Below are 27,235 nucleotides of genomic sequence, written 5' to 3'. Positions count from 1 at the left end.
ACAATGATATTTATCATAGCACCATAGAAAGCACAGGACAGAGAGACCTAACCTGGCAAATGCCTTTTGGTACCAGCAGAATTATTAACCATCAGTAATTTGCATCACAGGGATCTCAAACATGCTTCCTCTTCTCCTGCCTCTGCAATGACACTCTTCTATGCCCTTTCAGAGTCTTAACTCTATGTCAGCTCTGGCCCTATACCTCAAAGCTCTTCACAACAGGGTTGGTCTCCTCCCCCAGCTTGCTCTGCCCTGCCCTTCACACTACCTAGTCATTCTCTTAGGAAGATTGATTAGATCACACAGAAGGAGCTAATCACTGTCATCTGTGCTGGCTCTTCACTCCAGTGTACCTGGCCAGCATCAGTTCTTGCTCTGACCTGGGCTACTTTTGAGACTTTGCTATTCTTCCTTTAGTCTTCCTTAGCTATTCTTTCCTGTCCTACCAATTCTCCATCCTAGGCACTGTCAGCCTTCACTCAGTTTCCAGAGCCTTTCTACTGCGCACTGCATTTCCATTTCCAGTTATTTATCAGCACCTTTCACAGTGGGATAAGAACAGGCCTATTTTCACAGGTCACCTGCCTAATACACCCAACTGTGCTTACATTGGTGGAGTATAGCCACCTTATGACCAACAATGTTTGAACATCCAAGGCTGCACTGCTGGTGTTTCAGTTCATTTAAAAAATGAGAATTTGCTAAAAATTCAACCACACATAAATGATTGTACAAAACTCTTTTCCCACTTGTTTTCTACTCCTTCCTAGAAGTTCACTGGGGTGGCAAAGTTTCTGATATGGACACCAGCCCTTTGAATAAAACTTGGCAGGTTTCACACCATTCATTTCTCTTTGGCCTGCATAGTGCTGCATGACATTAACAGCTTCCAGCCATAGCACTGAGAAGAGGAAAATAGTTCCTTCTGTCAACAATGGCCTTCTAAGGTAGTGTGCTTGCACAGCATATTAAATGCTAACAGCCTTTCTTTGCTTCATTGATTTTCCAAATAATTGTCAGAATTTCTGGTAATAGGTTCATTAGTCTCACAAGGTGATGATGAACACATCCAGCAAGAAGAAACCATGAGGAATTGCAAAGAACTCACAGAGCATGAGAATGGTGTGATGTAAATGATAGATCAGCTGGGGGTATAGGTGGTGCTGCACAGTGTTGCTCTCTCTTCTATGCTATTGGCATGCAGTCAGGCTTATTCTGATCTAACTGACCAGACCCCAGTCAGATCATGGACACTGCCCATTTCTGGGCTCTGTACACAGAATCTATTATTGAGAACCTCCCAGTTTTATAGCTTAGCTCTACATAGTTCAGCTCACCTCATGCTGCTGACTTTCACAGAAACAAGCTCAGTTACTTTTATTGCCCACATTCATCTCTGCTGATCAGTACTATCTTTAAGACCTAGATTGTCTAATACATGGAATTTGGATGGCACCAACCCCATCTAACAATGATTTCATTCTTGCATATTTCTTGTTTCATTCCCCCGTATCTACATTATACTGGACTGTGAAGTTTCAAAAGTGTTAATTTTTCCATTTCTCTTACATGACTGTAGAAAACACAAATCACAACAAACTCTTATTTACCTCAAAATCCAGAAGAAACAGCAGTACATGTGGAGAAAGAGGTCCCAGGTTCAGGGGATTCATCAGTATCTAGACCATCTGTGCTTTGCAAGTTCGTGCTTAATGCTCTTCTGAAAATACACCTGCATGCCAAACTGGACAGATTTACATCCTCATGACCGGAGAGAAGCACAGTTTTAACACTCTCGTGAAATCTTCTCTGGCTTGCTTTTGCTATTTGTAGTATCACTAAGGAAACCAAATGTGAGACTGGTGATCTTTATTCAAGATGTGCCTTCCCCAGACATGATCTCACCTAACTTATCTATCACTTAACTCCAGCCCATTCTTTCCTATACAAATACCCATGAAGTTGGGTTGAACTAGAAGGTAAGCAATGATGGCTGTGACTGTCCGGTACATGAAGAGCTACAGTGACCTGTAATGGCAGGCTGCCAAGCCTTTGGAACTACAGTACTTGTGGTGCTAAGCAGAATACGTTGTATAGTTGCTATAAAGATAATGAATCACACACCTAGCACTCACTGGAAGGTCTCACAGCACTTTACAACAGTGGGATGTAATTACCTACTAAACATGGAGGTAGAGGGATGTGTGACTTCCCTACAATCATGCATCTGGGCTGGAAGAGCCACTGAGGGCTTCTGTGTTCCAACCTTCTGCAAGTGAACCTGACAATAAACTACACAGGACTAGATGCAACTACAGCCAATATTGTCTTAAAACCAGGTTCTGCTCTACCCTTCCATGGCACTCTTTTCAAAGCATTCACCTTCATTTCTGAATAAAATGATCACTGTGTGCCAGTACTTGGTGTTGGTTACTGTGTGGGGAAATCAGGGGAAAAAAAAAAAAAAACACAAAAAAAACTCTCTACTTTTGATCTAGGAGTGACTCTGGCCTGCTTCTTAGCATATAAGATGGCATGGGCATAGAATAAAATGTTCATGGCGATATCAACTGAGTGCAATTAGCACTTCTCAGGTCTTGGCTTTTTATACACTTATCCTCACAATTCAGCTGTTTGATGGGGATGTGTGGCCTTCCCTAGTTTAGAGGTGGAAAACAAAGGCAAGGATTTATACTCAAACTAAGCTCCAAAATAACCCACACACTTAAGCTCAGTTTGAAGTTCAGCTGATTCACATCGGCAGAGAAACACAGGCCATGCAGGGCAAAAACCTTGCTTTATATTCAGGCTGGCCTTCCACTGCACCTTGCTCCAGCCATAGGGCATAGCAAAAGTAAACTTCTGCTCAACATACAATTCACTCAGAGAGACCAGTAAACTACCATGCACCAACTGATTTGGGTGAGCTGCCTCCATAAAGGCTCTTGACTGTCAGCAAATGTAAAGCAGTAAGACTTAGCATGCAATAAAGGAAGTTTCACCAGTGCAGCATGACTTTAGATGGAGACCTGAGCCCCTGCATAAGACAACGACCATGACTCAGATGACATGCAGTAATTTGTTGATATACAGCAATGCGAGCATTTATCCAAACCCAAGCAGTTTTCCCATAGTCACAAAAGAAGCCCAAAGCACAACACAGTGCAGAACATCAGAGTTTCCCAGAACCTTGGCTAGTAAGCCCATGTTCCCCTCTCTCACTTGATAATGTAAAACAACATTCAGGTGTATCCTTTTTATCAGAAAATACATATTTCTCTAGTTGCTCCAGCATGAGAGCTTTTAAAGTATCATTCATTTAAACAACTCGTGAAAGCATTGAACATGTACTAATGTCAATTAATAGAAGGTTTGCAATAACAAAGTTTGGAAAGGATACTTTTTAGAAATTAGCATCTTGACAAAAATCAATTTAAATAAATTTTAAAAATAGCTAATTCCATGGGACCTCACTCTGGCAATCCCTCCTTTCATAGGATTTTATCCAAGTACTTGTGCAACCTCTTGAAAGGGAAATACAGAAGAGCTTCATACAGCTGAGAGTCATTATTCCATCTTGCAGCATAAAGCTGTTCTGCACAAGTAAATAATGAGAAAATGCACAAAATTTCTAGTGACATTTGGATTCATAATGCCAATTCCATAGCACATGTACATCAAGCTGGAAACAGAGTGTGAGTTCTGTGTCAAGCATTAAGAAAATGGTAATTTATCAGTCAGAAGTCAGATGCTTTCAGCCCAACACAAAGTTATGCAAGGCCATGAACTGTCTGGTGCCAGCACTTAGAGCATACTCTAACTGGTATGCTACACCTCATTATTTACACATATTCCTTAGTGTTTGCAGGTACTTAGCACATGAGGGCTCCCAGTAATACCCATCCTTACCACACACAGTGTGCCTGCCCCTCCTATGAGGCAATTCCCTGGTCAAAGATGAATTTTAGACAATGGTTTCTTAAGCAAAATATAGCCATCACTGTTGAATCTTCCGGAATTCCTAACCTGGAAGTTTCCACAGATCTGGCAGAAAGAAAAAGAGTGATGGTAGGAACCCCAGCAGTTGCCAGTTGCAGCATCTATCTCTACTGCTCTCCAGTTTGCTTTAGTCAAGTGAACGCACATACAGTGCAATCTGGGTTGAGTAAGTCCACAGCCTTCACTAGAAAGGGGCAGCAACACTGACAAAGTAACATTCTGCAGGTAGCATCAGAACATGCTTTAGTTAGAGGCTCAGTCTTACTTTGACCATATACAAAGTTGATGAGTCTATAGTAGCAAACTGTTACCTTGAGCAGCAGGCAGTGACTGGCAGGATAAAGTGGAATTGGTATGAAGTTTCTATAGAATATGTCTCTGTTGATATAATTTTCTGTGCACCTTGATATGGCATAATTTAGTCCCCAGAAAGCTCTGCCACACAGTTTCAGATAATGAACTCTATGTGCTGAGAAAGGACAGTAAAATCACAGGAACACTAGATTTACAGAAAGGGAATAGGTAACTTTAGTTCAATAGCAACACAAGGGAATGTGGCAATTTGGACAAGTACCTATCCTGCTTCACACTGCATGACCAAAGGAGCTACTACACGAGATCATGTGGCCACATAGCGAAAGACAGCACTCAGAGAAGCCCATCTCTGGCTTTCAAGTGTGCTCTAACTGTGGAGATCCTACACAAAGCAACACCTGCCCAGCTGACACTGAAAAGGTAGAATACCCTTCCAGGTATTCTACCCAAGAAATCAAAGTACAAATCATGGGACAAAGCCTGTTAAAAACAAAACACAAACAACAACAAAAAAAAAAACACAAAAAAAAAAAAACACTAACAAAAAAAAAAAAAACACGAAACTCTAGATATTAAAAGTGGAAGCTGATTTCCCTCCATTTCCCTTGTTACAGAAGACATCTCCACCTGACTTCCCACATGTTCTGCTCTTGGCCTGCCTGACATTTTGCACCACTTGGCAGATACCTGCAGCCAAAAAGGCATATCAGATTCTTCCCTGGCTATCAATAGGCATGCAACCATTTTCACAGCAGTGAGGTTGACTAAACGCCCTCAGTAACTTTTGGTTTACGTGTGAGCTGATGACACACAGGTGGTATTAAATACCTCATAAAATTGGGCCAATAGCCAGGGCACAGATCTGGCACGTGGAAAATAATAAGTGGAATATCTCCTTGTTACCACAGCAACTTGAAAAACACAATGAAAACATTGCACATCCCTGCAGGATTACTGAGGATGAACAGACATACACTTTTGAAGTATTGAAACAAAAGTTATAATGATGCTCCTGAACTGCAGGAGAAATCCTACTTCATGCAGACATGTATGTCAGAAAGCCAGTTGTTGTCTATGGATACTGAAACTTCCTATATCCCCTAAAATCTCTTGGATAACGTACAGGGAACTAATCGTACCAAAGCTTTGAGAAATGAGAACAGCACTGACAGTTACACAACTGAACATGGAGAAATACTGATTGTATTTCACAACTTCATCAAGTTTTGCACTCTTTTTTATAGGGACATTTATTTACTTTCATGGTAGAGACATCATTCGACTCTCTTAGCAGGCTTGATTCAAGGATTGTTAAAGTTAAGAGAAAGAACTCCATTAACTTTGGTGAGCTTTGGCTCCAGGTTTTAGGCAAGACCACAACTGAGCTAAGGGAGTCAACAAATCTCTTCTAGATGAAGTCAAAGGAGGATCAAAGACAGTAGTTCAATAACCTCTTCGACTGCACTCTTCATGATTCAGACTTAAGGGACATCACTTTTGGTAGAAGACCAGAGTCTTGCAGCCTCTGCATTTGTATGAGATATTATACAAACTCACATAGGATCCAGTGAGTTTTCAAATGCTGATTTCCATCTTCTCTTTTAGCAGAAGATATTCTAGAAGTAATTTATTTACACTTTCCCAGAAACAAAAATGCTTTTTATGCCTGTTGCAATTTTATGTCAAAACAAACATTTCTGGCTAGTATTGTGGACCTCCTTCTGATACCTACCATGGCAAACCAAGGGTTCAGACTCTTAATTCAGAATGCTTTTTATTTTTTCCCTTTTGTCTTGCAGTACTAGCCCTAATCCCTGGAATTTAGCAACAATCAGAAAAGGTTATTTAACAAGGATTCACATTCTTCAGTTTGAAAATAAAATAAGGATTATAGAGAAAACCTCTTAAAACTAGAGATGCATTTTACTAATATTCACACAGTAAAAGATTCCATTTTCCTGCATTACAGAGGTGCTACAAGAAAGTATCTGAAGACAAGCCACATTTGTACAGCTTCATGTTATTATGTATGAAACAAAAAGCTTCTAATTTCTTGGTGAAAGATGTTATCATTCACCCTCCAAACATGCTATCCCTCTTTATTCACATTACTAGAGTTTGCATCTAGATAGACATGGCTTTGTAACACCAAGAAAGAAAGGTAGCTGAGTGTCTTGAGATAGAAGCTCTGCTGCAGCAAACCCAAAATTAATATCCACTCCAGCAAGTTCATCACAATGACTGCAAAGCAGAAACTATAAAATAACTCCTAGAGGTAAAATGTAATCATAGTAAAAAAATACAGCGCCCATCCCCAAACTGATGATGGATAGTGCAAGACCCATTTGGGTCTTCCTGAGTTACAGCCTTCTCCTGTTGTCTTCATCCAGTGACGAGGACAACTTTTATTACTTTTTGGATCAACCAAATACTACATCAATACAGAATTCAGCCTACCAAAATTTTTCCACTAAGATTAACTTATTTTTCTGTCGCAGTCAAGCTGGGGGCACATTCAATTAGAAGGAGGATGGAGCTGTCATCCCAAACTTGAGCTAAAGCTTTGGGAGTTAATGGACTGTTCATTAATATTTTCTTCTCCAATGGCTAAAATTGTGTTTGCATTTCATTGACTTCAGGTATTGTTGCCATTAAATGTAGATATTATTCAAAATATAGGATATGAATAATATTAAGCTGTGAAGAGGATTATAGCAGTACAGAGTTCTTAAACCTGTAGCCATTCCCAGTGATTGAAAGGAGTCTCAAACAAGCATAAACACCTAATGATGGTAAATATCCTGTGATGGGTTCAGTTTGCAAGATGAAAACCCACTATTTCAAGGTTATCCATTTATGAAGTGTTTCATGGTAATGTCAAGAGAACCTGAGGGTATGGCATTATTGTGCTTATGACTATTTGTCCTGGTTTCACAGAGTTTGAGATTAAACTCGGGCCAGGAGAAATCCTAGGAGGTCAGCCCCATACAGAAAAATACCTCCAGTGTTGCAGATTCCAGACCCTTCTTAGTTAATCCATACTTGGGCTTAGCTACCTTTCTGTAAGAAATCTTTGCTGGAACTGCCGTTAGACACAAGGCAACTGTTTGCACATACTCATTGCTGTTTTGTACTGGTGAATCTACTCCAACTTCCCCAGATCCTTCCCAGAGACTAACAAAAGACGGCAGAGAACCCTGCTCTATGGGAAGTGGGCCACTGATAAATTGAGATGCTCAAAAGCAAAACACACAGTCTGTGGCAGAGCCAGAGAAAGAGTCATTGAAACTAAGTGTTGTCAGGTGTATACTGAAAAACTGCAGCTGTGTTTCAAGGAAGAGAGCTTCTGGTCATAAACCAGTGATCTAAGAGGAACACAAATGCCACATGCTGTTAACAAGGTCTGTTTCAACTGGAAACACCCATTTATCTAATCACCCTCACTCTGAGACCTGGATTTTTAAACTGTAAGTCACTAATATGTCACAACAATTACCTGAATTGATGCCAAAGAAAGTGTTGCTTGTGATTGCTTTGAGTAGAGCAAACCTTTGCTTTGCTCTTTGTTTTTTCATTGTTTTAAAAATATACCTCACTTGGTAGCTTTTCCTTAGGCTTAGAAGTTCAGTAAGAAAATAGACTCAAAAAAGGTTCTTCTAAAATATGAAATGAAAGTCCTTTTTAATTTAAGTATACTGATTCTTTAAGCAAAATAGCTAAAAAAAAACACCTTTCATTTGGGTTTGTTTTTGTTTGGTTTTTTTTTGTGATAAAAACTGTGCTGACAGTTACACATCTCAGGGGAGTAACTCTGAGACAGGCTTTGTTTTCTGCAGAAATGCCTGTGCTGGCAATGGGGAGTGCCTGGTACACAATATCCTTTCTCTGTTCCATGAGAAGAAAGACAGGATAGGGCTTTACTCAGCACTTCCAACAAGACTCCTCTTCTTCCCATTGGTGTTGAAGAAAGCTCTGGGCCTCCAAGACACTGACCCTGCTGTATTCAAGAATCTCAGGAGCACAGTGCCATCCCCACCTCAGATCCAGCAGAGCTTCCTCACCAGCAGGGATCTGCCAGTAAAGCTCACCATCATGAGTTAACCCTAAAGTGTGACAGCATGGGAAACACTTGACGCATCAGTCTTTCTTACAGCAAAAGAAAATCAAGCTGATGGAGAACAAGGAGGGATTATTGTGGCCAACAGAGAGAGTTCAATTTGGCACAACAGGCACAAGGAGCAGCTTCGTGTGATGGAGAATAATGGAGTTTTTCCCAAACCAGTGATACATGAGCAGCCCCTGGAGCCAGACCTAGGCAAGCTGCAGTCTCAAAATGAAGTCCTTGAATTCCTGGCTCAGAGAGGGGACATTAACTTGGGGCTGCACATCACAGGGATAAGACCAGGTAACATGACATGCATCAGCTCAAGCCAGCACTGTCTCCAGCTGTTGAGCTCCACCATACACTGCAGAACCCTGCAAACTGAAGAAAGGGGCTTAGTGAAAACAGTAAAGAGAATCAGAGTCATGAGCTGAATCCCATAGAGCTGTAGACAAATAGAGTTTTCAGGAAGTCATACAGCACTTTACACCCATGGATCTCACAACATTTTGCAAACATTCGTTAGCCCTCCGTGCTGCTGGGCTACACTTGCAGGTACTCATTTCCTTTGAAATTCAGGGATAAGGAGCCTGCTGGCAGAACAAATCACTGGCAGAAGCCAGGAGACAAACAGCAGTTCAACTCTGTGCTGACCAGATGCCTTTCATCAGAATATCATGAGGTAGAATGCAGCCCACTGCCAGCCTGGAGAGGAAGAACAAAAGGTTTCCAGTGCCTCTATTCCTTAAGAGAAGCAAATGCAAAAGGCTGGCAGATGCACCAGGCAGCAGACAAGTGTAATTAATAGCAAAAAACATTCTTCTATATGGAGATGGGCCTGAGTGTGCTCCTTCCTGACAAAAGGCCATAAACTGCCTTCAAACATTTCACGAACACTTAACAGAGTTTCTGTTTCCATTTGCAAATTTTATTTTTTTTTTTTTCTGGCTTATCTTCTTTTAGACTATAAATTTGTGAAGCAAGAAACATATTAAGTCTAACTGTGGAATTCAGTGTATCAGGGGAGTTAAAAGCAGTGATCAAGATAGTCCCAAACAGCAGCTCATTTATATTCTGGACAAAATAATCCTATGAACTCAGCAATGAATACCCAGTAATTTAGAATAAAATGTCTTAGAGACATGGTAATGGTCACCTAACCAGGTGCTAAAACAACAGAAGTGGTACAGCGAAAAAAAAACCACAACCTCCAAATGCGTGGAAAGCTGAAAATGTGTGGGTTTGGGGAAAATACCCCCAGACATGCCACATTAGATTAAATGGCAAACAAATTGTCATTTTTCCTTTTACTGATGCTGTCATTAAAAAGGCCTGTGGATCAAAGGGGAACCGACTAGCCAAATTTTGGAAACAAAGTTTAATTGAGGCAAATAGACCACAAAAATGGCAAAGACTCAGTGAGGCTTAAAGAGAAAAAGCAGAAGTGGCATATTTTAGTCATACAGGTTAGGAATGTTAATGTAGATACAGATCTCCAAACTAAACATATAATGATTTTTCTCACTGACAGCTTCTGTTTAAAGATAACTTTATGCCTGTTAGCCAAAGGTTTGGAGAAGCGTTATTTGGCCCTGTAAGTCACATTACAGAAACAAACCATACTCTTTTGGGTTCTTTGGTGCACATGACAGTACAGATGTGATTTTAACAAGGCTGGCTCTATCTTTCTGACTACTCTCTCCAGCGCAAAGTTGACATCTGCTAGTGCCAGTCCTCCTTAATGTTGGTCAAATCCCTCTCAGAGCAAATGTTGACAAGCAGCAAATTCTTATCTTCATGTTCCCCTCTTAAAATGTTTCTTTCCTCTGTCTGATAGGTTTAGGTTTCCCCCTTTGCTGGTAGGTTGAAACCTAAACCTTCTAGCTTCCTTGATCTTGCTGATCTGGTAAAGTGCTCCATCACTCTCAAGGACCAGCAGATCTAATAAGCAAAGCAACACCAACCCTCTGGTGTGATATGCACATACGCATTTTCCAACACTAGTTTTTCCATTAGGTTCTTGATCCCTTTAGCATGAACTGTTAAGACTTACAAATTCTGAAGCATACTGCCTCTTAAGGAAGAAAAACATTCTGCACACAACACTAAGCGTTGCTCCTAAGCGATACACGTGGGTATCTGCATGCATGTGCACCATTTCCCTCTGCCAGATGGTAGCGGGGCATCCAGCAAGTAGTAACAAAGAGAAATATCCAAGCTATCTACACACTTTCTGCAGCTGAAGAGCCTGTATTTCACTCTTGCTACCCCATTTAAGTTTTAGGTGTAATATCTACATGCACAGATATGCAGAAGCAAAGGTACCTTTTGGAGCCTGAGTAGCAGCTTTGAGAGGAAGATCACAAAGGACTGTCCCAGCTTTCTGCAGGGTGGTGATCTGGGAACTCCAAAGTGCATTCCTGGATATGGTAGGAAAGGAGTTGCAACCAGAGCCAAGAGCACAAAGGCTCCCAATTACTTTGTGTTGGCACCTTCTGGTAAGGAAAGCAGGAATTACCAGATCTGATAATTTCAAGGGCTAAATTCTAACATAACTAGCAGGCTGGGTCAGGGGCCTCTGTTGTGGACAGTGAATCACTAACCAGACTAGAGATATTTCCTTCCATTAGTCAGAGGAAAGCCTGAAGAACAAGAGTTTATTTGCCTTCTGTTTTTCATTTTCACTTTGTGGTTAGCCTTGAAAAACTCATAAACATTTAGCATGTCTACCACATAATTCTATATTTGCCTACACGTATAGTAGCTGTAGGAAGCAAATACAATCACTCACCACAACAGACCTTAAATCAACAGGCAGTCCTTTGCTTGCACTACAGAAATAACTTCTTTTTCCTCCTGTGACAGTTTTAAATCCCTAATAAATTACAAATCAATCATACAGACCTGAAACCAGAACAGAAATATGTTTGCTAAAATATATGTGCATTCTTATATATGCAGATTCAATAAAGAGAGGAAATCTTCCCACGGCTAATTCATTCTAGATGTTTTCCAGTTTTTAAGAATGCCCCACATCCTCTCCTCTGACATTGAGTCCAGTCACATAGCAGAAGGCTCCTGGAATTACACCAGCCTATTTCTGGTCACTTAACATGTATTGATACTAATACTGTCTTAAATTATTAAGATGCTGCTATTTTTAAGTAGCCTATAGATCTAAGGCTGGCCTAACAGCCTGCCATTCAAGTGATCTATGCTAAAGCCCATTATCGGCCAAAAGCCCAGGACACAATTTCCCTTCACTTAATACCCTTTCTCATTTCCAGCACTTCTCCTCCTCCATCACTCACAAGCCTAAATAATACACGGCAGTTCACATTAAGCTGCCTTTGTGTGACAGTCCTAGACAATTTGTCACAAAGCTGCAACTCGCTTTGTGCAGCAGGTTCTTAATGAGCTTTAGGAAGGGCTTTATAACCTCTCAGAATGAATCTGAGCCTTTATAAGCACTCCTCAGTGACTTGCTTTTCAAATAAATGCTTTTGCTTTTTTTTCGCTAGGAAGATACAGGGCTGTGTCAGTTATCCAAGCATTTGCTGCAGACAGAGGGGAGGGCATATAAACACTGCCCCAGCCTCAGTCAGAAGCTGTACTTCCGGAAAGTAGCACTAAGCAAACGAGACTGATACAGAGGACTCCATGGAATACAGGACCTGAACAAGGATGAGCACATGAAGGAATGTTACTCGGCAGAGATGTTGCTGTTATCTCCAGTTTCTAATGGAGAGGTGCTGTGTTTGTACATTGAGGAATATCCCAAGATTATGCCACATGCTGCATGGGGAGAGGGGTTGGTGCAGGGGAAGAGTAATGGGATGCAGAACAGTTTGTTCTAGAGTCCTGGTTTGTGTCCATCACATCTTGTTGGGGGACTTGGGTGAAATTACTACTTTGCTGACGTCAATGGCAAAACTCCCACTGCTGTCAGCCTGGGCCAGGATTCCCCCCCACCCCCCCCCCCCCCCGGCATTTCTGGCACATGGGAAAAACTTACTAACCACACAGGCTGGCCTCTGCAGACAGTTCACTGTCATACCCAGCGTGACATAACCCTTTGCTAGCTGCTGTATGTGTAAAAGGCTGAGGTGCAAGGCTAAACTGCACTATGGTACACCAGAGGGGACAGATCCTGATAAAGTGCATACAGACAATAAAATTGCACTGTTGCTGCTATTGTGGAGAGGACATTCTCTAGAGCTGGTTAGAGAAAAAATCTGAACAAAGCCCAGTGCCAGCTGAGTGAAAAATCCCATCAAAGGAGCTTGGTTGAATAAACACTGTGTTTTATGCATTTGCAAGAACTAGCATTCAAACACTTCCCCAGTAAATGAGCTGACCCTTCCCCCTCTTTTGAGCAATGTTAACCCTCTAAAGCACCTAAGCACACATGTACTTTCATCTGATTTTGGGCATCCCTGCAAACATAAAGAACAGAAGTGTCAACAAATGAACCTGGATGGTCCTACACTGCAGTGGTGCACTGCTGGTTTTCCTTGGTCTTGTAGAAGGGAGAGGTGCCTGGTGGAAAACTGGCTGATTCCTGGCCAGATAAAAGGTATTGAACCTAAATACCCATGTTTCAGTGTCATGGGTCTTGGCTTAGAGGTCACTACCAGGAAAAAAACAAAAAAAAAAAAAAAAAAAATCACAATTAGATCAAGCTCCTCGTCCTTCTGTAGTGAGCTGCATAGGGATGTGGCAAGGGGATGGGCATGGAGCTTTTTCAGTGGCACTTTTCAAAGCAAGACACAAACCAAAGCCACTCCAGCAAGTTTGAGAACAAGCCTGTTGTGCTTCTGTTTCCCACATTGTTACACTAACAGCATTTGCTTGCTACTATGTGCCCCAAGATCTAAGGTGTCGATCAAAAAAAGCAACATGTTAACACCAACTTGAAATACTTGACCAGGTTTATAGTAAGTCACTGTAACAACCTAAATATAATTACAATAATAGAAACCAACATAATTGCAAATGATGTTGCACATTTACCACCTAAACATGCAATAAAGCATTTGCACCCTGTACTGGTGCTCATATCCTGCCATTCACTGGAGCTGGATGCCAGCAAAATCTTGATTACTCTGTTGGATTAGACAATCTGCAGGTGCCTAATTTGCCAAGAACACACATTACGCTTTGTGCTATTGAAACTCGTACAAGAGACACACATTATAACAGACTATGGCCACACAGAGAAAGGCCAATTTACTCACAGCTGTAATGACTATTCCATTCTGGAGTAGGCTGTCCAGCAAGGCAGCAGGAAAATAGGGCTGGATATTTAACCAGTCCCCAGCTGGATATATTTACATGATAAAATACCCCAAATATTGCTTGCAGTGTTAAAGCCACAGTGTCCTTCCCACAACTCTGATGCTGACTGTTGGTCTGCATTAACGCACAACTGATGTGTGCCCCTGGCTCAGCCTTCATGTGAGACAGCTAATAGTAATGAAGCTTCTTGTAGACAAAATAACAGTGTATGTGTTCAATTATTGCCTAATTTTTGTGTAGGATTTAACACTATGAATACCTGAAATCAGTTCCCAAAACAAACCTGTGCATTTATGTTGCATGAGATTATTCACTGCCTGGAATTTTGCTTTAGCAGTTATATGTATGCAAAAGGAGTACAAGTTAAGCACATAGCTTGAAGGGTTGCAAAACTGTTAAATGTAAAGCAAAACGACCCCTGAAGTATGCTTTTCCTACATAAGGTAGTTACAAGAAAAATGATTCAGGTTTGAGTACCAATAACATCTAACACAATTTAAATCTGTTGGCAGCTCTCAGCCTCATAGGATTCTCTCTACCCCTTTCATACTCGCATACTCTTTACCATGGAACTGCACAGTAAATTTCAGCCCCTGGATTTCCACTTTCAGAGTTATTATCTGAGATCAATTTTAAAAAAATATACAGAGGAGTTAAACTACACCTGGTGGGCTGCTCCAGGAATGTTTCTTTCCTGACAGCTTCCTGTGAACTAATTGAAAACCCAGGATAACCATGTCTGGTCTTGTCACACTCAGATGTGGCAGATTTAACTGTTACTGCATATGGTCCCATCGGCTGGGGGATGGTGAATCCCAGGGCTCTCAGTATGGATTCTAATGGCCAAGTGCACCTGAACTAGCAGCAAAGTCTCTACAACCTCTGTGGGATTACACAACTCCTGCACTTCTGATTCCCAAATGACATCAATTGGAAATCCATGAACCTCGGTACTCTGCTCCCAGTGAAGAATAAGCATCAGAAGAAACACAGCAAGGGCAATTGGCAGGGGCTGGGCAGAGCAAGGTGGTCTTCACCCTTACATCAGACAATTCTTACATAAATGGATATCTTATTCCACTGCAGCTCTGCCACTCTCAGAGAGCCCTGGTGATGTGTTCAAAAGTAATATAAAATAACAGCAGAAATTAATGCAATAAAGCATGCTTGATAGCTAGCGCACCGAGGCGGGAGCAGCAGGAAACAACCTACATCAGTAGACTTCCAGCATCCAAATACATTTATTCTGTCCCACTAAATTAAACAATTGCATTTTGTAGCACTCCAACAAGAAGGCTTCAGTGTTCCATAGTTGTTACAGTGTCTACTAGGACTCACATGTGGTATTTCAGTCATTCCTGTTGATACTTAATGATCCAGCATCATCCAGACTGCTTCCAGAAAACATGTTTCTGTTTCCCTAACTGCCCACAAATTAAAATGGGGTCCCAGAACAAAAGAAACCTGATTTGTGAGGAAGTTCAGTTTGAGATCCAGATCTGGATCTGAAAATCACATCTGTAAAAAAAAAAAAACAAAAAACAAACCCCCAAAAAAACAAAAAACCAAAACAACCAAAAAGCCCCAATACAACAAAAAACCAAAACCACTAAAAACACAACCAAAAATAAAACCAAACCCAAAACTCTCCCCCCCCCCCAAAAAAAAAAAACCACAAAACACACACAGCAAAAATAACCCCACAAAACTAAAAAAAATAATCGTGCACTCATTAAAGGGTAACAGAGCTGTGCTCATAGGGTTCCATACCAGTGGCTAGAATCTATTTTATCTTCACCCAGTGGTCGCCTTGGATAATATGCTGTCTATTAATTTCTTTCTTTACTCACAATGTTTTCAAAGAGAACGGGATGTGTGTTACTTGGGGAAGCAGGACAAAGACATAGTGGGAGAGCTCATTACACTACAGCAAGGGCTTCCCCCGCTCCGTGTGCTGCTGCCGGGGTCCGAGGCGGGATCATTGCTCCCAAGACCAGAAGCGCTGTCCCCGAGAACGCTGCTGCTGACCGCGCCGGGGCTCCCGGTGCGAGCCGCGAGGTGGCGCTGTCAGCTCGCTGCCGGGGCAGGCCGGGGCTCGCCCTGGGGACCCGCCGCTACGGGCGTGCCAGCCGCGAGGCCTCGCTGCCCAGGAACGGGGACGCAGAGCCAGAGCTGCCGCTGGGAGACCCGTAAGCGCCCCGACCCTGATGAAGCTGTGACCAGGGAGGCAAGGTTCACCCCGGAGGAGAGGTAGACCTTCCCCTGGCAAGAGGTGGGATGCTGAGCCAGCAGAGGTGTGCAAGGGTGTGCTTCAGTCCGTGAGTCACAGCAGAAAGCTGAGCATGAACCTTGCCTGGGTGTGTTTCGAAACAAGAGAGAGCTTCTCGCTTTAGAAACAGAAGAGCACATTCATCCGTAGCGAACCTTTGACAGCCAGTGAGGGTGCAGCTGGAGTGAAAGGAGATAGAGACTGAAGAGCCCTGCAACAAACAGTAGCACAACAGAACGTTCAGCAGGAGAGACACAGTATTTTCTCACACCGAGGTTGGGTCAGTAGATGCCTCCCGAAGGAGAGAGGGGAGGACTGGTCAGGGTACTGCTTTTCCCTTGGCAGCAGAGCAAGCGCATCTGCTAATGAATAGGACCCTTAGAAAAGGCAAGGAATTTTTTGCTCCCTACACATATTCAGAGAAGCAGAGAAGGTTTTTTTTTTGTTTTTTTTTCTTCTCCCCCCCCCCCCCTTTGGGATTCTTTCATTTGTGATTTCTAATCATCATTCCACTCTTCTGTCACCCCTTTTCTTCACTCCCCATTCTCAAGCTGCCCCCCCAGGTTTGGCAACACTCCAGATGAAATGAATTCCAGGAAGGTTCCCCCCCCCCCTCCTTTCCCCACCACAACCACTTTCTCTTCCCTATTTAAACTGAACTTGTGGACAAAATAAATGTTGGCAGTAGGTCATTGTCCTTCCCCCCACCATCAGAATACTCAGAGAGGATTAAACTAATCTCATGCATTGACTCACTCCCGGGTGCTGGCCTGGACTCCAGCCATGCAACAAGACGGCATAAAGTGCAATGTCCCAGCAACATGTTTCTGCAGCAACTTCCTATGCAAAAGGCAGTGAAAGGCCCTGATACAGGAGCGAGTGGTTCTACATTGTGCAATGTCAACACAGTCACCACAGTTAACACATTGCCTTGATTTAAAAGGAAAAAAGAAAAGAAAGGAGAAAAAAAAAAACACAACCAAAAAACCTAGAAGCCTTGATGGAATGGGCAGTCCAACCAAGCCAATTATTTAAGCAGTTTTTAATTAATACTTAAGCAAAGAGTATTGGAAGTTGTGCCATGATGGGAAGGAGGCTACTGGGAGCAGGCCTGCCTGGGATTTCTTGGATTCCTCTTCCATTTCTGATGCATGTAAATGATCAGTACCTGCAGAGACCTCCTGGGAGCTGGCAGTGCCTGTCTGCAGGGAGCATCAGTGATTTCTGAGGGCTTCACAAAGGAAGACAACCACTGTCACTGCCATTCAGCAAGTGAGTTAACTGAGGTACTGAAAGATGCAGTGACTCCTGCAAGACCACACTAGTAAAAAAATGGTTTGATGGTTTGGCTGCTGAAAATACCAGCTCTCTGCTGACACCTTTGAAAAGATACTGCTAAGGTTCATCTGCTTGGATTGCTCTAACGAAATAAATCTGTTGAATTGCGTGTGCAGCTCCATCAACCTTCACTGACTGGCACAAAGCTGGTCCTTTACAAAGATGTCTAAACATTCAGTAGATATCAAGGCGCCAACTCAATAGAGCACTGAAACATGCCTTTGAGTGCTATGAGACAACATAGCTTGACTATGATGCAGCACATTTTTTAAGTGCTAGTGTTTTTTAATTTGTAAAATTAACTCAACTTCAAGGCTTCTGAAGAGGCAGGTAAGAATTAAAGACAGAAATGTACACATGATTGAGGATCATATTTTGCTGTCGATTGGGAGTATATGTAACTTATTTCTGGCAGACAGTGACATTCATTCAAGTCTTGGAACACCAGTGTGTACGGATATTTATGAGTTATCCTCAAATAGCTACAGTGGATGTGGTAACAGTATAATACATAGGGGTGCAGACTTGAGAGCAAGCTGTAAAGCTCTGGCAGGTAGGCTATGCTGTAGCTGTGTTGCTGCCAAGCTAGCTAGCATAAAGCTCATCTGCATGGCCAAGCCACCCTGGTGCCTCCAAGTCAGGGACTGTGGCTATTTCTCCCTCTGTCACAGATTATCTCTGCATTCTCCAGCAAGACACTTAAGCTCTCAGTGCTACAGCTTCTCATTTTAGGTGAAGCTAATTCAGTACATCTTCCTACCCCATCCACCACTACCCTTCACAAACAGGCTGGCAGAAGAGGAAAAGTTACTGGAAGAAATAACTGGAGAAAAAAAAAAAAAATGGAAGAGGCAAGACATGACCAGAGGGTAAAACCTGTCCTGACCCATCTCAGACAGCAGGTGCTAAGGGAACAAATTCTTATTCCTTTCTCAAACTCTCAGTTGACAGCTGAACAGCTCTGAAACAACACACAGATAGCAAGCAATTCCAGTCACAAACACCCAGGCACAAATGTCTAGGTGGTTTGTCTGTGAGCAATTAAATCTTGTGCTGAATAAAAATGTTAAAAATGCATCACATTGTGGCTTTAAATAGCCTTTTGTTGGAGAGACTGCTCTCACTGCCAACTTGCGCTTGGGTAAACTCTGTTTTTGCCACTGCTGGGGTTCTCTGAATGTCCATCAGGCAGTTGCATCACACACTAAATAGTTTGGCATTACCTTATGCCTTATGGGAAAGGCAGAAGAAAATGCACTAGCAGCTTGTTTTCTCTGTCTACTTATTTATTTACTTTGGTGAGGGGCTTTTTATTTGCTTTTGTTCAGGGGGGATTTTTTTTTGTCTTTTTCCTTCTGAGCTAAGGGTAACTTGAGTGCACTGTAGTAAAAAAAAAAAAAAAAAGTGGTGAGGAAAGTACTTTGGGAAGTGTAAGTGGGGATGAGGAAAGCAGGGAGAGAAGCACAAACGTGAGTCAAAGGATTAAATCCAAATTCCAGTCTGGGACTTTTTAAATGAAGACAGAATACTGACTAGTTGAGCAAATTAGGCTTTTTTCAAGGGGGTCTGGTGAAGTGATTGGTTTCTATCCAAGCAGAAAATGTCATTCTTCCCCATCGATACCACTGAAAATGAGAAAAAAAGAGACAAAACACCCCAAACCCTGCTCTGAGAAATCTGAAAGGGTGGGATAATAGACAAGAACAAACAAGCAATTAAAAGGAAATTGCTTCTCCCACCCCCATAAAATCTTTTCTTTCTTCCCAAATGAAAGTGGAAAAAATTGATTAGGGGGTCAAAAAGAGGAAGGACTGAAGAGCTGCATCACGTGCAGCGCCATGAGAAACAGTCACTCTGCTCCAACGCAGTGTGGGCAGGAACATGCTGCAGTGATGGGGCCAAAGACCTGCAGGAATAGACAAAAACTCCCATCTCAACCTATTTTGGTTGAACCCTCTTCCTGCCTCTGAGCCTTACTTTGATAGCTACACTTTCTCTGACTAAACCAACTATGTGAAGTCACTGAAAACTTAAAATACTTTCATACGTGTTGTTACTGTCTCATGAAGCCACTAGGCCAGTGGTTTATTCTTTGTCCTCTGCTACCTTTCTCCCTGTCCCAACAGAGATAGCACACACTGACCTGCAGCTATGAAGGTCTTCTGCTAGAAGTCACTGCCTGCACAGCAGGTCAGCAAAGGGGAAATGTGCCCTCATCTCTGTCACTGCAATAGGTAGTCAGGTGTCCTACTCAAAATACAGCTTAATCAGTGGGTTAATTAACACTAGGCTGGCAAAGTGGCTGAAATATTAAATACTTGTTATCTACTGCCCTTCTACCATGCACAGTAGCTTTGTTAACTGTTGCTGTAGAGTTCACACTTAGAGCCCAAGGCATAGGAGCCACAGAGGAGAGAGGTGAAGTAATTCATGGCACAATAAGTACAAACATTATTTTTTGCATTACTACAGTACCCTGAAAAAGTAAAAAACTTGCATTAAATCCAGATTCACTTGCATGCCCAATGGTCTTCATTCAGCTGGGGATGATAGCAGTATCCTGCTGAAATGAAAATATCTCAAGCCATACCCACATCACCTGAGAATTCACCAAAACTAAATATTATGGTTAAGAAAAATAAATGGTTATGAGAAAAAATGGTTAATAGAAAGAAGTTTTATACAAAAATCTAGTAAACCGTGTTGCATTGGATCAGAATACCTATCTTAGCAAGCACATAGTCTCAATAGTGACCATGACAGTTACTAGACAGACCACACAGACGTATGATACTTCTCCCTTGAATTCTTCCAACTAGTTTCGAGCCCAGGAACTTCCTGAGTCAGAGGAGTGCTTTCTATGGTTAGTATGGCTAGTGACGCTGGCTATATTTCTCTTTTCTGAACTTCTCAAGTCTTCCCTTGAATACAAGTTTAGCCTCTACAATATCTTTTGGCAAGGAGACCTTCAGCCTCTAACATGTAAGGTCTTTCAGGTAGTAATGTCCACAATCATTTGGTGGTTTGTGGGGCCAGCAAAATTCTCAGCTTATCTCTGTAGAAAACAGTCCTTAACACTTTACATGTGGGGAAATTGGAACCATCTCTCCTGCATATTCAAGCTGTCTCATACAGTGAGCTGCAGCAATGCATATTAGGCAGCTCAGCTAAGCAAAACATGGTATCAGAGCTCACAGAGTGTAATCCCTCTCTAGACACCTCCTAATTCCACCTTACACTAAAATAAACAGCTAGGCAGAGCTTAGACCATGATATCCACACAAACAAGCCAACTGAAACTTTCAGCAAAACTCTACGAGAAATCACATCAAACCCACCAGATTTCTTGATAAGCCTGAAGTTAGCATGTCTGTAACTGTTTGGTAGAGGTTGGCACATTTTCAAGGAAACCTGAAAGTATCTTTGATTTGAAATACAACCACTTATAATTTTGATGAAAGTGAGAAATCCAAGGCATGTTGTCAAGCTTCACTTCAATATTTCAAACTCATGTGTGAATCCAAAAATGAAGTGATAAATTCGTTGTGAGAAACACACGGGTAATACAAAGTGAAAAGCCAGACTAATTTCTACAAAACGTGAAGGATGTTTCTAACATCTCTCCTGTTTGACACACGTAACCAGAAAAGCTTTCCATAGTAATTTAAACTGAGCCAGAAGACCTATAGCCAGCAGCAGGGCCCCATCTTTCTGACCCTTTTCTTGCCACTCACTCTCTGCACACACTGGTGCTGGGAGATTTGTCCTGGTAAATTCTTCAGATGTAATACATTACTGACACCAAATGTTTACGGGAGTTCTTGCACAGAGTAAAACACAAATGTATTTTTATATTAGACAAAACAAACACTTAAAAAGACCTAACTGCCTGTGTGCCAGAACAAGCAACCACTTATTACCGCCAACTGAAACTTCCTCTGAGGATGCTTGAGACCATATTATTTTTTATTGCATTCTTAACTAAAGCATTTGTTATTGATCTTTGCAGGAGGTAATGCATTTATCCACCTGAGATATTCATCTTGTATATTACCAATGTATATAATTAAGTAATGTCATTATATACAAATGCCTTCCCAATTCACTTGCAACTGCCATTCCACAACAGGTTTACAGAAAGGTAGGACTTTCAGTCTGCACTTGCCTGTCATTTTGCCCAGCAAGCCTTCTGCTCAGAAGGGCCAGTTTCAGTAACCCAGAGGTCCTGGGTAACCCAGAACAACAATGCTTCGTTCGGATGACCCAGGCTTTGACTGGTACTACGGCAACAGCTAAGCCTGGCTGGGACATTTTTGTTATACTCTCAGTGCTTGAAAACAAACAAATTTGTACAACGCACACAAACAGCCTTTTCTAATCTCTTTTAATGGTACCCTGAAGACCAGACCATCAATTGTCCACTGTGTTCTCAACAATTTACTAATGATAATTGAAAATGCTCAGTTTGCCAACTATTTCAACTCTCTATTTAATGAAGGAGATAATGGTTCATAAGGAAAGCAAATGAAATTAACTTGATCCTAGAAAGAGATGTTATCTATGGAGGAGATCATAGGGGTATAAAAACAGCAAAGACAGAGTAAAATGCTCTTTAAACTGCACAACAGATACACAGAGAGATGATGCCAAATCCCTGGAATAAGATCACAAAAGTAGGAGAGTGAGTGGATTCTTTTTCCTTTCTCTCTATAGGATTCCATCCCAATGAAGTTGCTTAGACAACAGCTACCTCCTACCATGCAATCTGTGTACGGAGAAGAACAAATCTGTGCTGTAGTAAAAGTGGAAGATCAAAATCTGTTTGGTCTGGGTTTTTTTTTCCACTGAGAGAAAAGAAATGCTCCTTGTGTGCCCCTTTCCACAGGGAAGGGCCATATTTCCTCCACAGGCTGGGAGATATCAGGCATGCAGCGCTCAGGAAACAGAACAGAAAACAAAGAGAAGTCAGCTGTAACTGGAAGCACAATGGGAATTGCTGCTTTTAAGTTCTGCTGAATTAAGTGTCCTGTATAAAGTCTTGATTCCAGAGAATCACGCGAGACCAGTCAGTTAGCCACCAACGCTATAATTCTGTGTGTTTATTTTTAGTAAGTTCTACTGTGGCAAATGATTGGGGTTATAAACCAATAACAGGAGACCCTTTATAAGTGTTGACTTTAAGTCTGGCCATATTAATGCTCAATAAGCTCCTGCAATTTGAACTACTACTATAAAATACATTCCTACTAAATTTCAGATAATAATCGTATTTTCTAAATAATTCAAATTTTTGTAGAAAGCCCTAATCAAATAGCACAAATATGAAGCAGCAGCTGAAAGCAGGGAAAAGTCTACTGCCTATAAATGTACATTTCCAATGCAGTTCCATTTCTAGTGTCATTTTAAAAATCTTTTAAATTTGTTGTGCAAATTTTCAAATGGGCAACACTTGCCTAAGCTGGTTTACATTTACAAACTTTATCTCATCTACTAATAACCCAGGAAGTGTTTTGTGTAAATATTCACAGATTTGAAGACTTGCAATATCACATTCACAGAGTTTGATGTTGGTGCTTTGGGGCTGAATCTTCTTTGGCTTTGTTTTTTTTTTTCCTGCTTTGATGCTGCCAAACTCATCCAAAGTAGGAGACAAATTTCTACCAACACACCAAACATTACACATTCATCTCATTCTTTCTGACCAAGTGGAAGTAACTCCAGAAAGCAGGGGGAACTCACTCCACAGCACTCCTTGCTCACAATGCATTTGACCTGAACCAAACATCAGGCTCGGCAGTGACAAATCAGAACATAAGGTGGCATTATTTCCCTTCCTTAACTCTCTGCAGGGTTGGAGTCCAGATCTGCATGTCAGTAGTGTTACGATTTTGCTACAAACAAGCTGTTTGGTATTCTAGAAACAAACAAACAAAAACAATAAAAAGGGAGAAAATCAAGTCTGGACCATGATGCATTCAGAATACTAGACAAAACAAAATCCTGATTCCTCATTTTCCCCAAACACTGTGTGTAAAGTGGCCTGATGGAAACTTCACTATTGGACTAATAGTGCATTAACTGTAGAGAACTTTCAAAATAACATGTTGGAAGTCTGGACTTCATTTGTATTCTTGCCTCAGCGTTCAGTTGTGATTGCCCACAGCAGGAACTCCTATCAGATTAATGCAGCTGATGGGAAGAAGAAATGAGAAAACAGTTGCAAAGAATACAAGAAATACAAGAAAATGCACACACACAAAAAAAGAATACAAACCAAAGAAATTGTTTTTCACGTTCCTCTACTTTCAGTTCACATGAAGGATTTGAAACTTTTGGGTTTTGTTTTGTTGGGTTTGTTTTTTGTTTTTGTTTTTTTTAAGAGAGAACACAGCTGTGCATTTCAGGTACAGACATGAAACTACAAAACAGAGAACCAACCTTTCCCATGTCTTGCCCAGCATTTGTGGTGTATTTGGATTGAGAACCATCGTTTTTGTCTAATAAAACACTTGTAGTCTGATGTGACTTAGTTCAAACCTAGAAACTAGAGGAATAAGCCTAAAAGAGATACAAGAATGCAAATAGCAGTTCAAGCATTGACTGCTGGGTTTGCAAAGAATGCACCATCCCAAAACCTGGCAATGCACATTTAATTGAGAATATCCTAGCATCCTGTAGAGCATAGGTTCAGTACTCAGCATTTTTATCAATAACGTAGTAATAAACATAAAAGTTCTGATAATAAAACATACAGATCTATCTAAATAAAAAACATTAGAAAGTGGCCTAAACTCTCTGGGAGCTGGGCTCATTCAAACAGAATTAATTTTACTACCTGCATATGCAAAATTGAGGAAGAGTACAATAATCTGGACAGCAGCGGTGCTTAGAAGGAACTGGAGAACACAGTGGGCAAGAAACTCAACATAATTCCTCCCAGTAGGTTGGGAGAAAAGGGAAAAAGGTTAACATAAAGGATGTGTGGAGAGAAGGAGGGTGCGCTGTGTAAAAACAAGGGGGCTGTGGTTTGTAGAGACACTGGTGGGTTAAGTACGAAAGTAATACCAAGTGGTTAAAGACACAGGGGACTGAGACCTGACGGAAGCGGAGAGGTCAGTCTGTTCAGTCTACATAAAAAAAAAAAAAAAAAGAGCACTGGGATAAGACCAATAGCCATGTGTGAGCATGCTTCCAGTTCCAAGTACACAGAGGATCTTTCATTCAACATTTGGAAACTGCTTCTCACAACGGAAAGAAGGTGAAAACTAAATAACAACAGTGGTTAAACATGGGAACTGTCTTGCACACAGCGACCCCCACCCTTAGTAACTCAAAATCAGGCCCGATGCCTCTTGGGAGGTGTTTTAATCATATACAAAACCTTTGTGTAGAGAAAGTTACAAAAACTGACGGATTTTTGTCTGATATGGCGTCAGAGGCAAGAGGGTCTCTTTTGGTTTTAAAGCTCTGCAAATGTGATTTGACAAAACACAAAATTTGCTGCAATGTTCCCAAGTATCCAGACACATTCAATCATTTCTCCTGATAAAATCCTTTCATGTTTAATTTCTTTTATTATGCATTTGGCATGAAACTCATAAAGGTAAGGTCTATGGGTGTATGAATACAGGCTGAAAGAGGAACAAGCTTGCCAGGTGTAACAAACAGTGCTCTCATGTGCAAATCTTGTGCACTTGAACACTGAGCCATGGGGTCCAGAAATAAGCTAAAGTGGGAAATACCTAGTGAAAAACCATCAGAAATTCAAGAAAGCTCTGAAAAGGGTTTGTTTGTGTCTGGTTACCGGGGTGGTGGCAGTTGGGGTAAGCTCTGATTGCATCTGAGCCGTTTCATCACTTCACTGAAAAGGGGCTCATCACAGTCCAAGAAATGCCAAACACAAAGGCAAATTTAAACAAATACCTATGTCTGGTTCCATTAATCATGAGCTACTGACAACTTCTGGATCCTACTCTCCTCTTCCTCCATCTTGCACAGCTCTGAAGGGCATCTTTTATCAGGTCCATTCAGCCAAGACCACCATCTCCATGAAAGCACTCTGTGTGGCACTGGCTCACTGTCAGACATGGCTCGATTTCATTTCATTCCATCACCAGAGTCCCCTGACATGGTTATTAATCATGGCCTCACTGACAGGGCGCTGTACTGTCTGGAGACGAAACTTCACATTCCCATCCAGGACTCCCCAGGTAGGACATGGAATTTGTTTCATCTTTGTGTAATCAAGAAATTGAGCACATTATGGGAGTTAATTAACCCCCACTTTAGGTTCATAAAGGTGTCCCTACTCTGTTTAATTAAATCTGTCTTAAAAACTCCTAATCCCAAACTAAAGACTTAATAATGTTCAGGAGCCTCTTTTCCCTTGCAATATATTGCTATAATCTGCTGACAGCTTAATATTGAAATAAACATGCTGCTCCTCTACCTGACCTGGCCAGTACAAAGACTGGCCACATGACTAAGACCAGCTTCTCCTAGAATAGCAAGCGCACAGTGCACCATGGATGTTGCATGCCATTAGTCTAAAAACCTTTATGGCATTAAGTTAATGCCATAAAGTGCCAAAGATTGTCCACAAGAAAAAAAAAAAAGGGAAACCAAACACCACAGAATGGAAGCAAAAACAGGGTGGGAGGGTTTGATTCTTTCTGAACATACAGAGACCTGTTTTTTTAGACTGAAGATGGCAAACCCTTACCCATGTGTTTTACACATTCTTTGAGAGAGTCCAGAGGCACCAACCATCACCTAGTTCTGTATTTCACAGCAGCCAGAGAGTAGCTTCTCTCAGGCTCTTCAAATTAGTGTGAAATCTGCTTTTGTAATTCCTTCTTTTAAAAAGTGAAAAATATTTGTTTCAGATTACAATTAGCAAAATTCAGACCTAGATGACAGTTTCCTTCCTTCCATCAAAACACAGGTGGATGGATTCAGGATTTTGGTACCAGAACTGAAGTATCCTGGAATACTGATCTTGCTATCTTTTTTGCCCAAAGAGATGTGAAATAATCACCAGAACTGTAGAAGTCAGCTTGTGGCAAGCAGAGTGACTCTGCATGAGATCTTTAAGGAGGCAATCATAACAAGAGGAAAGCAGTGTGATCCAGCATTGGAAGAGAAAGACAGGACAAAAAACGCACAAATATACAGAGGCAGCAAGGCAGGCTGTAAGGGCTGCCAGCCCATACTCAAAGTGATTAATGGGACGTAGACCAATTCCTGTTGTTCCCCTTCCGATATCCATGGTTACATCCAGGTCCAAATGAGGCAGACTACAACTTCCAGCACTTCTCCCTTCCAAAGATCTCCTGCTATGCCTCAGAGAGAGAAGACAGGGAGAAACATAGAAGACTTGGACACTGCAAACGCAGCATCCAAAGAGAACGTGCAGCAGATGGAAACGGTTTCTACTCTTTCTTTCCCTAAGAGGATTATTTCAGCAGGGCCTGGCTGGCGTCTGCACCAGGGCTAAGCACCAGTGACCACGCCAGGCAGCCTTACCCTCCTGTCAAAGGGTTTCATTAAGGCTTTGGTTCCCTGTTGCTCTCATGGCGGCTTGCACGTGCTCACTAAATATCCTGCATCTACTTCTAAGGTATTTGCTGATATAGAAATCTCTTCCTTCCCCCTTGCCCCTCCTCCCAAGAACCTTGGGCCACAGCACAAGTCACCATCCTGCTGAGAAATTTTCATTACATAAGGATGGGACAGAGACCTCAAGCTGAACATGTATTATCAAAGAGGCAAAGACCTTACAACTGTACATCGTGTCTATTCCTCTGACCATGAGAGGGTGCATGTAAGCCACACATAGGAGAGCAAACAGCAGTGACCCCCTTCTCATGCACTATTCATGTGATGGAATAACCAGATGAATTGCTGCTTTT

General features: G+C 41.7%; 1 protein-coding gene across 3 annotated transcripts in view; it reads right to left on the bottom strand.

Moving 5' to 3' along the window:
• Positions 1–27,235, bottom strand: part of OSTN (osteocrin) — a 104,356-nt gene that overhangs the window by 54,087 nt on the left and 23,034 nt on the right. The window lies entirely within an intron of this gene.

The sequence above is a fragment of the Pezoporus occidentalis genome, unplaced genomic scaffold, assembly GCF_034315485.1.
Source record: "Pezoporus occidentalis ecotype Australia unplaced genomic scaffold, CSIRO_AGI_Poc_V1 ctg95, whole genome shotgun sequence".
Classification (NCBI taxonomy): Eukaryota; Metazoa; Chordata; class Aves; order Psittaciformes; family Psittacidae; genus Pezoporus; species Pezoporus occidentalis.
This window is presented reverse-complemented; position numbering and strand designations above follow the sequence as displayed.